At 36.4% G+C, this 14341-nt stretch overlaps 1 long non-coding RNA gene across 3 annotated transcripts in view; it reads left to right on the top strand.

Moving 5' to 3' along the window:
• The window catches only part of LOC123386569, a 73730-nt gene that overhangs the window by 11964 nt on the left and 47425 nt on the right, over positions 1-14341 (top strand). For all 3 annotated transcript variants that reach the window (XR_006600641.1, XR_006600643.1, XR_006600642.1), the window contains one exon: positions 7072-7146. This is a non-coding gene — a long non-coding RNA (uncharacterized LOC123386569). The remainder of the gene's footprint in view (positions 1-7071; positions 7147-14341) is intronic.

Here is a 14341-nt window from a genome sequence, read left to right as displayed (position 1 = left end):
GCTGATGGCTCGGAGCCTGGAGCCTGTTTCCGATTCTGTGTCTCCCTCTCTCTCTGCCCCTCCCCCGTTCATGCTCTGTCTCTCTCTGTCCCAAGAATAAATAAAAAACATTGAAAAAAAAAAATTAAAAAAAAAATGAGAACAAACTGAGGGTTGATGGGGGGTGGGAGGGGAGGGTGGGTGATGGGTATTGAGGAGGGCACCTTTTGGGATGAGCACTGGGTGTTGTATGGAAACCAATTTGACAATAAACTTCATATATTGGAAAAAAAAAAGATGTATCCTTCTGCTTAGACTTCAAGGCCCTCAAATGTAGCCCTAACAATCCTCTCCAGTCTTGTCCTCCATATCTTCCCTGTGCATACCCGTCACTCCAACAACAACAAATTATTTGGCATTTCCTGACATGCTCCAGGCTTTTCCACTTGCATCTCTACACACTGAAACCTTACTCTTCCCTTCCCTCAAGGCCTGAAGCCCTTTCTAATAGCTCTCATTTGGATATGGTTTTGTTTCTTTTTTACTTTCGCAGTACTTTTCTTCTCTCCTGTGGCACTTACCTTGTTCTGTAGAGTCTTGTAGTATAGTTCAGTGTATATTTGCCATTTCTGATTGGATGGCAAATTCCTTAAGGGTGAAGACTTTGTTCAATTTAGTATTTCTTTTTTCATCTTCCCATTAGTTCTCACTCAACATGGAAAACGTAGTTCTTCAATACCTATTATGTTGCATGTTGCAGGCCCTGTGCGGGGCTGTGGAGATGGAATATTTAGTGAGCAGGAGGTGGTTCCTGTCCTAACAAAGCTTATTCCAGACATCAGAGGATAAAGAAAAGTAAACAGGAAATCAAAGTAATGTGGAAACACGTAGATGTTAAAGCAGGACATGGCAAAAATACCAACCAATCTATAGTGGGGGAGATGAGACATACTGTTCCCGAGAGAAGGAACAGAGTTAAGAAAGAACCTGGAGTTGAGGGTGCATGTGGTTTCAAAGAGCTGAAAAAAGTACAATATGGCTGCTGCGTAAAACAGAAGAAGGTATGTCCTTCTCCATAGCCTCTGTTTTATGGACCATGAGGGCTTTGCTTATGAGGGCCATGTCATTGGGGCCCTCATAAATAAAGCTAAGAAGTTCAAACTTTGTTCTGAGATCACTGGAAGTTGTTAAAGACATGACCTGATCAGAATTGACACTGATACTTGAAGAAAAATCCATATGCATTAGCTTATTTCCTACCGTGTATTTATTTATTGTATACTCTGCCTCAGTTTTTTTTTTTTAATGTTTATTTTTTGAGACAGAGAGAGAGTGAGAGAATGTGAGCAGAGGAGAGGCAGACAGAGGGAGACAGAATCTGAAGCAGATTACAGGCTCCAAGCTTCCAGCACAGAGCCCGACATGGGGCTCAAACCCATGAGCCGTGAGATCATGACCTGAGCCTAAGTCAGACGCTTAACCTACTGAGCCACCCATGTGCCCCATACTCTGCCTCAGTTCTAAAACAATTTGATGTAGCTAAAATACTTGCAGTATAATATTTACAAATTAGCATATTTCTACTTTCAAGGAGAGTTTTCAGAATACAAGAAAATCAGACATGTTGTACTGAAATCAAAGATACATACAACCTGAACACATTTCATGTCAAAAACAAAACAAAACACTAGACACATAAACATATAACAACACCACATGATAAGCTTTAAGCTTATTGGAGTTTTTTTAATGAAAAAGGTACACTTTTTAACACTTTCTGTCAGACTTTATTTTTTTTAAATGTTTATTTATTTTTGAAAGAGAGAGAGACAGAGTGTGAGTGGGTGGAGGGCAGAGAGAGAGGGAGACAGAATCCGAAGCAGGCTCCAGGCTCTGATCTCTGGGCTATCAGCACAGAGCCCGATACGGGGCTTGAACTCATAAGCCGTGAGATCATGACCTGAGCCGAAGTTGAACGCCCAGCCGACTGAGCCACCCAGGCGACCCTCTGGCAGACTTTTCTACAACACCAGAACACTCGTTAAAATCCTTTAAGCAATAGTCATAAAAGGATGTACAGTATACATGAAAATATATAAAATGTTTTGCCTTTCAGAATTCCCCTTGAAGAGAAGATTTGTTGGGGATAAAAAAAAATACCTCGATAAATCATTGAGCCACCCCAAAGTCCTAATAAATTAATAAAAAATGGTTACTAAAGTGCTTCTGCAGAACAGAATGTAAGGGAAAGCACTTGGTTGCCCTAAGGAGAAGAGAGGTATAAGACGAAGATAAAGAAGGCAAGAAAATTATGCAGAGAGATGAGGTAGTGGCAAAAGCAGGTGATGTATGACATGATTTCATACCATCACTCGTCCTCAGAAAAATAACTAACTTCACAAAATCTTGATGTGAGTAGGTTTTGGGTTGTGTTTTTGGTTTGGGGTTTTTTTTTTAACCAAGGGGAAGCTAAGTTTTATGACCAAAATGAGTGAAGCAAAACAGGTATGATAAATACAACAAGCATGTAAAACCTGAGAGACAAAAAGACTTTAGTTGATATTAAGTTACATATTATATTTTTCAATGGACCAAAATGTCCAGGGATTATTGTATTCAAAATAAAGTCTTCTGGTTGCTAGTAATGATAAGGTGAATAGTGCTTTTAAAATTAAAAAAAAAAAGAGTTCTTCTTGTGTGTTGAGATTTTGAAATATACTTGTTGGAATATTCCCAAAGATACAAATCAGAACAGAAGAAGGACTGCTCATGGGGAGCCTCTAAGTAAATGAGTTTCTAGAAAAATGAATCTACTAACAGTAGTTCTGTTCTTTTTACTTGCTAAAGTAAAGCTGGAGCTTAACAGACTTTGAAGAAGTTACATGTTTATCTACCGATAATTTCTACATCAAACTATTTTCAAACTGTCAAGATTCACAAATTTCAGGAGAACATATTATGTCAAGCCCAGAGAAAACCAAAATATCCATGCCAAAATTTGCCAAGAAGGATAATGTGACTTACAGATAAAAGGAGATACACAAGGAAAAACAAGTGTTTCTTTTCATTCAGTTGCTTAATTAAATGGCATTTCCAGTTTAAATGGTAGAAGGAGGAAACATCCCTGTTTAGTCAGAAAATTCAATACAGAAATAGCAAATTCAAACACGATTCTTATCAGTATACCATCTAAAAGAGAGCAGTAGTTGAAGTTGTGGACATATAGAAGAAACTCTCTGAACATTGGAAAGGTCATTTCTCTCAATTTTTCACCAATACAATGTCCATCTGAGGTAAATAGAGCAGCATAAATCTTGTATTTACAAAGATAATTCTCATAGCACAAAGGTGATCTGAGAAAAGGTAAGTCTGGGATATTAGGAGACTATTAAAATAAATCAATCAGTTCTCCTTTTAGCTAAGATCAAGTCAGAGGTAACAGGTTTACCTTCCCACCTAAAAAAACTCAAAAACTAGGTGAAATATATGACATGTGTAAGAGGAAATTACTTGAAGCCAGGAAACAACTATCTAAAATAATCAGAGAGAAAAGTTCCTATTGGTGACATGAGGCTGAAAGAGTGACTGTTGCAACCAACCAAGCTGGAAAACCTCATACTACAAGGAACATTGGACAGAATTCTCAGAAGGATCCTGTTGAATAATTAGTCCATGATTAACAACAGCCCTGGTACTGCCTAACAAGTATTAATAGCAAGACCCAAAGGATCTAATCATTTTCAAGTAACTGTCTCATAACAAAGCTCAGAAGTATTTATAGGAACACAAAAATATCTAGCACAATACAACAAAATAAAAGCAAAATGACAATCATTCAATCAAAAAATACCAGGTATACAAACAGAAAAACAGAATTCATAATGACAAGAAAAATCAATTGGCCAAATTCAAACCACAATGGGATACCACCTCACACCTATCAGAATAGCTAGCATCAAAAAGTAGGTAACAAGTGTTGGCAAGGATGTGGAGACATTGGAACCTCATACACTGCTGGAGAAAATGTAAAATGATTCAGCCACTTTGGAAAACCAGTTTGGTAGTTCATCAAATGATTAAACATAGAGTTACTAGAGGACCCAGCAATTCCAGCTCTTGGGTACATACCCAAGAGAAATCAAAGCAGACGTCCATGTAAAACTTTGTAAATGAATGATTATATAGCAGCTCTTATTAACAATAGCCAAAAAATGGAAGCAACCAAATATTCACCAACTGATGAATGGATAAACAAAACATGATCTATTCATAAATGGAAAATTATTCACCTATTAAAAAGCAATGAAATACTGATACATGTCAGAACATGGATGAACCCAGAAAATATGCTAAGTGAAAGAATCTAATTATAAAAGACCACATATTGTATGATTTCATTAATATGAAAATCCAGAATAGGGAAATCTATAAAGACAGAAAGTAAATTAGTGGTTCCTTGAGGTTGGGAGGGGGATAGGGAGATAAGGAATGATAGCTAATGGATCTGGGGTTTCTTTTTAAGGTGTTGAAAGTTTTTCTTAAATTGACATGGTGATGCTTCTACATATCTAAATATACTAAAAAACATACAATTGTACAATTAAATGTGTAATTGTATGGTATATGAATTATATCATCAATAAAGCTCTTTTTAAAAACCAACCCAGAATGGACACAAACATTACTAGCAAACAAGAGCATTAAAACAGTCATTATAGTGTATTCCATGTGTTTGTAAGGTTACATAGATATATGGAAAATCAAACCTCTAGAGATGAAAGTTTTAATGTCCAGGATGGAAAATGCAATGAATGTGATGAACAGCTGGCTAGATTGAAGAAGAAAAAAAATAATGAACTTGAATAAATAGCAACAGAAACTATCCAAAATAAAACATAAAAAAAGGAATTTAAAAAGTAAACATCATGAGTGAGCTGTGGGACAATGTCAAGTGATTACATACATATGTAATTAGAATGCCCAAAGAACTGTTGAGAGAGACAGAGAAAATATCTGACTAAATGGCTAAAACTCTTCCAAATTTGATGAAAATTATAAATGCATAGATCCAAGAAATCAGTGAACCTCAAGCACAGGAAAAATGGAGAACTAAAGAATATCATAATCAAATTGCTCAAAACCAATGATAAAGAGAAAATCTTAAAAGCAGCAATGGCAAAACATACATTCCAACAAGATAAGGATGATAGCAGATTTCTTATTAAAAACAATACAAGTGATGGGGTCCCTGGGGGGCTCAGTCAGTTAAGCATCTGACTCTCGGTGTCATCTCCGGTCATGATCTCATGGTTAGTGGGTTCGAGCCCTCGTCGGCCTCTGTGCTGACAGTGTCTCTCTCTGCCAGTCCCCTGCTTGTGCATGCTTTCTCTCTCTCTCACACACAAAATAAATAAATAAATAAATAAATAAATAAATAAATAAATAAATAAATAAATAAATAAATAAACATTTTTTAAAAACCTTCTTGAAAAAAAACCCAACAATGCAAGTGAGAAAATGATGGATCACATTTTTCAAAAAACTAAAAGAACTGTCAAACTTGAATTCTGTGCCTAGCAAAAATATCTTTTGAGAACAAAGTCCTTACAAAAACACATTTTTTCTGCTTTAGTCTCTTCAAATAGTGAGTAACTAATAACATCACACCAATCTTGCATTTTCATAATAAGTCCTACTTAGTCATGATATAATAACCTGTTTGAACACAGGTTGGTTGAGTGTGGCAATATTTTGGTAAAACTATTTCAAACTTGCTCTTGAATGAGATCCAGCTGTTATTTTGCTTTCTTTTGCTGTCCCTGTCCCGTAATAACAGGTAATGCTAGAGTCACAGAAGAGAGTGTTTCCTCTTCCTTAACACTCTGTAATAGTTTACTCAATATTCAAATTACTCATTCTTGAGCTTGCAGTAGAAATTTCCAGGGAAGACACCCAGGCAGCAAGGTTTCTTTTTGGGAAAATTTTTCATTAAGAATGAATGTACTTAATGTTTTTAAGACTATTTGGTGGGGGTTTTTTGTTTGTTTTTTTGTTTTTTTTTAACCTTGAGACTTCTGAAAAGTTACATTGTTCTAGGAATTAGTACCTCTTACCCAAGTTTTGTTTTTTGTTTTTGTTTTTGTTTTTTTTTGGGGGGGGGGACAGAGAGAGACAGAGCATGAACAGGGGAGGGGCAAAGAGAGAGGGAGACACAGAATCAGAAACAGGCTCCAGGCTCCAAGCCATCAGCCCAGAGCCCGACGCGGGGCTCGAACCCACGGACCGCGAGATTGTGACCTGGCTGAAGTCGGACGCTTAACCGACTGCGCCACCCAGGCGCCCCATTACCCAAGTTTTAAGTAGCATAAAATTATCCGTAAAATCTTCTAAATTTCCTCTTCACATCTGGAATATCAATAATTGTGTCATTTTAAAATTTCATTTTATTCTTGGTCTTCTCCTTTCTATTCTTCTACCAGTTTTACCAGAGTTTATTTTATTAGCCTGTTTTAATATCAATTGTTTAGTTGATATTCTCAGTTTGTTTTTAATCTTAATAATTACTACTCTTACCTTTATTACTACCTTAAATGCACTCGCTTCTTCCTTCCCTTGCTGTTGATGAGAAGTAACAGCCTCACTGCAGCTGTTTTGTACATCAGTCTTTTCCCTTTGACTTTTTTGATATCTTCTTTTTATCTTTGGGTGTCTTCAGCTTTATCTTTGCATATGTAAGTGTGGATTTGTCTTCCCTTTTCGGACTTGTTGATCTTTTTAAATCTATGGATTAATATCTTTTCATTATTTGGGGTGGAATTCTGAGTGATTTTTTTTTAACACTTTTATTTTTACAATAGATTTCTTTTTATAGAAAATTTGGGAGGATAGTACAGACAGTTGCTATATCCACTTCACATCCAATTCTCCCTATTCCTAACATCTTTCATTATAGTACAATTTGTCACAAATAATGAACCAATATTGATAAGTGAAGTGGAAAGTCTATAAACTTTATAATAAAGTTATTGATGTGTAAACTAAAGTTTATTTATATTTCCTTAGTTTTTACCTAATGTGCTTTACCTATTTTAGGATCTTATCCAGGATACTACATTGTATTCAGTCCTGTGTCTCCTTAGGCTCCTCTTCATGGTGACGGTTCCTCAGGTATGTCTACTTTTGATGACCTTAACAGTTTTGAAGGGTACTGGTCAGGTATTTTGTAGAGTTTCCTTCTGTTGGAATTCATCTGATGTTTTTCTTATTATTAGACTGGGGTTGTGGGTTTTTAGGAGGTAGATCACAGAGGTAAATTACTATTTTCATAACATAATAATAACAAGGGTACATATTATCCGCATGACTTGTCAATGTTGTTAATCTTGGTCACCTGGCTGAAGTCATTTGTTAAGTTTCTCCCTTGTAAAGTTACTCTTTTTCCCTTTTTTCAAACTTCGGAAGAAAGTCATTGGGCACAACTCACACTTAAGGACTGTGGAGTTATACTGTATATCCTTTAGGGCAAAATAATTATATAAATTGGTTGGAGTTCTTCTGCGTGGGAGATATATCTATTTTCCCTATTTATTTACCTGATCATTTATATCAGTATGGACTTGGATATTTATTTTACACTTTGCATTATAATCTGTTATTACTTTATTTTGCTGCTCAAATTACCTTAGCTTTGGCAATGAGGAGCTCTTACAGTGATCTCTTGTGTCCCTTTAGCATACCAGATCATTGTGGTTTGCTTATGTGCTCTATCTTGTTTTGTTTTGTTGAGCATTTTCTTATTTTCTGGTACTACAAGATAGCCCACACTCATACTGCATATTTATGGCCCCAGCTCTAGAATCAGTAACTTTTCCAATGATCCTCCATTCTTTTCGCTGGAGAGCAGTATGAGAAACCAAGATCTGGGTGCTGAATATATTCATTGCTACTAGAATGCTGTTGCTTTTTGTTCTGCCTGCTGACAGATGAAGGAAATACGTATATGTACCAGTCATTATATTTTATTGGCAGGCTTTATTTTTTTTTTATATATAAAATTTATTGACAAATTGGTTTCCATACAACACCCAGTGCTCATCCCAAAAGGTGCCCTCCTCAATACCCATCACCCACCCTCTCCTCCCTCCCACCCCCCATCAACCCTCAGTTTGTTCTCAGTTTCTAAGAGTCTCTTATGCTTTGGCTCTCTCCCACTCTAACCTGTTTTTTTTTTTCCTTCCCCTCCCCCATGGGTTCCTGTTAAGTTTCTCAGGATCCACATGAGAGTGAAACCATATGGTATCTGTCTTTCTCTGTATGGCTTATTTCACTTAGCATCACACTCTCCAGTTCCATCCACGTTGCTACAAAAGGCCATATTTCATTTTTTCTCATTGCCACGTAGTATTCCATTGTGTATATAAACCACAATTTCTTTATCCATTCATCAGTTGATGGACATTTAGGCTCTTTCCATAATTTGGCTATTGTTGAGAGTGCTGCTATGAACATTGGGGTACAAGTGGCCCTATGCATCAGTACTCCTGTATCCCTTGGATAAATTCCTAGCAGTGCTATTGCTGGGTCATAGGGTAGGTCTATTTTTAATTTTCTGAGGAACCTCCACACTGCTTTCCAGAGCGGCTGCACCAATTTGCATTCCCACCAACAGTGCAAGAGGGTTCCCGTTTCTCCACATCCTCTCCAGCATCTATAGTCTCCTGATTTGTTCATTTTGGCCACTCTGACTGGCGTGAGGGGATACCTGAGTGTGGTTTTGATTTGTATTTCCCTGATAAGGAGCGACGCTGAACATCTTTTCATGTGGGCAGGCTTTATTTTTTAGAGCATCTTTATATTCACAGCAAAATTGAGCAGAAAATACAAAAATTTCCCATACACCCCTTCCCCACATTTGCATAGCCTCCCCCATTATCAACATCTCACACCAGAGCGGTACATTTCTTACAAACCATGAACCTACGCTGACAAATCTTTAAACCCAAAGTCCATAGTTTACAATAGGTTTCACTGTTAGTGTACATTCTAGGGGTTTGGATAAATGTATAATGACATGTTATCTGCCACTGTAGTATCATAGAGCATATTTTCACTGCCCCCAAGTCCTCTGTGTTCTGCCTGTTCATCCCTCCCTCCCCCTAACTCCTGGCAGCCATGGTATTTGTTGCCTTTTCCAGAATGTCATTTAGTTGGAATCATATAGTATATACACTTTCGGATTTACTTCTTTCACTTAGTAATATGCATTTAAGCTTCTTCTGTGTCTTTTCATGGTTTGATAGCTTCCTTTTAGCACTGGATAAAATTCCATGGTCTAGCTATACCATAGTTTGTCCACTAACTTACTGAAAGATGTCTTCATTGCTTCCAAGTTTTGGCAATTACAGAAAAAAAGCTGCTATAAATGTCTGTGTGCAGGTTTTTGTGTGGACATAGGTTTTCAACTTATTGGGGTAAATATCAGGGAGCACAATTGCTCAATCATATGGTTAAGAGTATGTTTAGCTTTGTAAGAAACTGCCAAACTGTCTTCTAAAGTGGTTGTGTCATTGTAGATTCCCACTGACAATGAATGAATGTTTTGTTGTTGACATTTGGTGTTATTAACATTTTAGGTTTTCACCATTCTAATCGGTTGTAATGGCATCTTGTTGTTTCAGTTTGCAATTCCCTGATTACATATGATGTTGAGCAACTTTTCATATGTTTATTTGACATCAGGATATCTTTGATGAGATGTCTGTTCAGAGCTTTTGCTTATTTTTTAATTGATTTGTTTATTTTCTCATTGTTAAGTTTCAAGTGTTCTTTGTATATTTTGGGAGACCGGTCCTTTGTCAGATAGGTCTTTTGCAAATATTTTCTCCCAGTCTGTGTCTTATTTTCTTGACACTATCTTTTGCGGAGCAGAAGTTTTTAATTTAATGAAGTTCAACTTATCAATTATTTCTTCCATGGGTCATGCCCTTATATTTTTAGATATTGCTTTTTCCTGTTTGTATTCTCCTCTCCTTCCGGAATCCAAATAAGTATATGTTCATCTCTTCATTCTCTTTTCCATGTATCTTATGCTTCCATTAGAACTTTCATAGACCTGTCTTTCCATGCTACATTTTATTTTGCCTTGTTTATTTAGATATCTTAAACTGCAAGCTTCCAATTTTCATTGAAATTTTATTTGTGGAAAATCTTTGCATTCTCAAATTTTCCTCTCATCTACCAAGTACTGTCTAGAATGACTCCATGTTCTCAAAATGAAGGTTTTTTTACACTACACAGGAAGTATAAATTCAGGCTGAATGCAACATGTGGATTGTACTATCAGATTTTCAATGCTTTTCTTTTTCTGGCTTCTACTCAGCACCAAGTTCATGACAGTAACTATTCCTTGCCACAATAAAAGGAACAGGTGTTTAACATATTTCTACTTTACCCTTACACTGAAGATGTAGTCTACAGAATCTCAGGCATATGGTAGAAGGGAATATATTGTATTAAAATCATGAACCTGGTTCAGCTCTGGATTTCATCTCAAATATAAGGTATCTAGTGAGGCCACAGAAAGCAAAACTCAATGGTACAAGGCTTAGCAAATGCTTTCAGTATAAAAACCAGCTTCTGTGCTCCACTATCCTTTCTGAGTTTTTATTTTCACTAGAATTTTTGGTACGAAAATATTACTCACTTTCTTGCAAGATCACCAATGCATTTGTGATGATTTAAGTTATTTTATCCATAGTTTTGAGGATTTTTCAACAAAAAAGATCAGTTCATGGACCTAGTCTGTCACATAGGCGGAAATACAAATCTTTTACTCCATTTTCCTTCTTTTCTCACTAGTAGCCAACTTACATCAAGAGCAAATTCTAGAAATATGCAATATATATATACCTTTCCAAAAGTCACAAAAGAATAGCTTTGGTATCCATGTCCCATTAAATCTTTCTAAAAGCTTTATGCTCCACACTTCCCCTTGCTACTTACCCTGACTTTTCACCCTAGAAAAAGTGATAAGCATCTCTGTAGTTTCACTGTTTGATTCATGGCATCTATAATATTTTGTGTAGTTTTACAGAACCTATCATTTAAAAAAGCATTGAAACAGAACATAAAAATATTTCTTAACCCATATAAAATACCTTCTTTATGAAGCTAAAAACATTGCTGACAAGTGATCTGGAAAACATAAACAGAAAGAATGATTGTTCAATGTTGATTTTTAAAGATGCATTTAAAAAGAATACCCAATATTTACCAGGGCATGGTTTTTCCTGCTTATTTGCAATGACTGCAAAGGAAATCAGCATCATTCTTCTCATTTTTGTTTTGCTTTGCTTTAAGGGAAAACAATCCCGTGGGGCACCTGGGTGGCTCAGTTGGTTAAGCTTCTGACTTTGGCTCAGGTCATGGTCTCACGGTTCATGAGTTCTATTAGTGCAGAGCCTGCTTTGGATCCTCTGACCCCCTCTCGCTCTGCCCTTCCCCCGCTCATGCTCTCTCTCAAAAAATAAATAAATAAAAGAACCCCATGCATTTGAAAGTCCTTTTAGCAGAATTATTGTTTATTTTATATGTCAAATGAAAATTGACTTTAAAATCTTTAGGTTCTGCCTCTTAGAAAAAAATGTTTAGCACAATTATTATTTCTTAATAGCTATCCACAATCCATGTGAGAATAGGAGTATTGGTTTAAGAAATAGGATATTGGGGCGCCTGGGTGGCGTAGTCGGTTAAGCGTCCGACTTCAGCCAGGTCACGATCTCGCGGTCCGTGAGTTCGAGCCCCGCGTCGGGCTCTGGGCTGATGGCTCAGAGCCTGGAGCCTGTTTCCGTTTCTGTGTCTCCCTCTCTGTCTGCCCCTCGCCCATTCATGCTCTGTCTCTCTCTGTCCCAAAAATAAATAAACGTTGAAAAAAAAAATTAAAAAAAAAAGAAATAGGATATTGCCACTTTTGCTAAGCTGTACAAGAGTCAGTATATTTTGACAGATCTATCTAGGAAGCCAAATATTGTCACCATTTTATTCCTCTAATGATGATTTCACAGACATCAGAAAATTGCTTTTCCAATATATTGATCCTCAGGCCAACCAACAGAAATGAAGTTAAAGCCAGACCTTATAAAAATCTTTTAATCTCCTCCAAAATAACCAGTTTCATGATTTTATATGACATAAAACTTGAAGTCAAATTTAGTACACAATAAGCCATCCATCAAAGTTTATACCTTTGCTTCCATTGGCAAGGACTAGTCAGAGCAGCTAAGTAGGATAGGGGAGGTTTAACAGAGAAACAGGAAAACATCAGAGCAAAGAGCTTTTAGGTAATGTGTGGAGGGGAAGGATAGGAAGTAATCATAAAATAAAGTACTTCAGATTACTTGTAGCAGGACCATGCTGTTATTGTTATTTACGTAAGTGATTTACCTTCCTTCATTTTTCCTCTTGGGTTTTGCCTACATCCGGTCAGCCTGGTGTGCTTTATCCTAGTGAAGGAAACCAAGTGATGAAGTTAGCAAGATCCTACTGACATTTTTATCGAAAATCACAAACCTGTGAAAGATAACTTGCACCCTCTAGCTCAGAAGAGCTGTAGGAGCAAAGAGGCAGGGTCACATCTGGAGAAACAGGAACTTTGACATTCTCGCACAGATTCTCAGGCTCTCCGGTGCCTGGGTGGCTCAGTCAGTTCAGCATTCAACTTCAGCCCAGGTCATGATCTCACAGTTCAAGAGTTGAAGCTCCACACTGGGCTCTGTGCTGACAGCTTTGGATCCTCTATCCCCCACCCCTGCCTTCTGCTCCTTCCTCATTCAATCTCAAAAATAATAAATAATAAAAAATTTAAAAATAAAGGATTCTCGTGGCCTCAAGTGTGACTGATGGAATGGAAAAAACTAGATTCCTGAAGAGATTAGGCGATAGAGTCTAAGAAAACCCAATATTAAATATTAATATTGTGTCTTAGGGACAGTATGTAATGAATTGATGACCAAGGATCAGAAGGTTACATATATCTCAGGAGATATTCTTATGTACACCTGGTATTGAAAGTCAGATACTCTCCTTCTCCACACTAACTTCACCAGCCATTAAGGCTGGTCATGATAAATGCTACCTTTGCACTGTATCTTTTTGTCACTTGGAAAAAGGAGAATCATCCTACATTTATGAAGGCTAAAGGTTTTTTTTCCCCTATCAAAACGGGGCATAAAATACGTTTTTTAAGAGAAAATTATGTACTTTTTTCACATGAGTTAATGCATAAAATTTGTATTCCCACTACATTAAAAGTAGATATTAATCCTTTTTTAAGCCTAACATAGGAAGCTATATAATAAACCAAATTCGTGCCAATAAGAGAAGTCATTTTATAAAGGGTGATAAGAGGAATTCACCATCATTTTTAGAAGCACACTGGTATTTATTGTACCAAAAGGACCAGAAATAGAATGACAGCTGAGGAAGTCTCTTTTTGTGACAGAATTTTGAACAATTGTGAACATAGACTAATTTCAGAGTTCTTAGTCAGTGACAGCTATTGTATAAAGAAAAAGTGGTTTGAGATAGAATAAAGTGGATCATCAGAATGAAGGCCATGAACATGATAAATGTCCCTGTCTGTATCTAGGACAGACATTTCCCCTGACAGTACTGCTTATGAATTTAATATCTGAAAGAGAATTAGTTGTTACCATTAAGTAGGTGATGTATTTATATGAAATATTGAAAATAGTAACATCTACGTTTATTGTGTAAATGGTGTGCCCAGGGCACTGGCCCCAAGTTGAAAGTGTGTTTCACCCATTGTTAAGATTCTCTGAATCACATGGACTCCTCTGTCAGGCGTAGTTACTACAGTGGTGCCCAAACTAGGCTAACCTATAAACATCATCTTTATGGAATCAGATCCAAACATCCATATGGCATATTTTCTAGTGTATATGTTTAAGCTATTGATTAACCGAATGATCATAGAATTTCTCCTGCATGGGAGAAAGGTATTTTGAATACAAAATGTGTGTCCATTTATTGGTGACTCAGAAATGTCATTAAAAGTAAACCTAACTAATAAGTATGTTAAAAAGAAATTTTTTAATGAATGCTTGCTATACATCAATAAACCATTGAATTTCCAATTATAATACTTGAGCTTTATTTCCACATTTCAAATATTATCATTTTTACTTTTCAGTTTTTAAAAGATAATTATTAATGAAATATATTTTCCAGTATTTCTCCACTATTTAGGAATTGGTAATCCACTTAAATATTGTCTTATTTTTCTCCTATTCTTTTTTTTTCTGTTTCCTGCCTGTAATTTGGACTTTGAACATCTTATTAATCA

The sequence above is a fragment of the Felis catus genome, chromosome B4, assembly GCF_018350175.1.
Source record: "Felis catus isolate Fca126 chromosome B4, F.catus_Fca126_mat1.0, whole genome shotgun sequence".
Taxonomy (NCBI): Eukaryota; Metazoa; Chordata; class Mammalia; order Carnivora; family Felidae; genus Felis; species Felis catus.
This window is presented reverse-complemented; position numbering and strand designations above follow the sequence as displayed.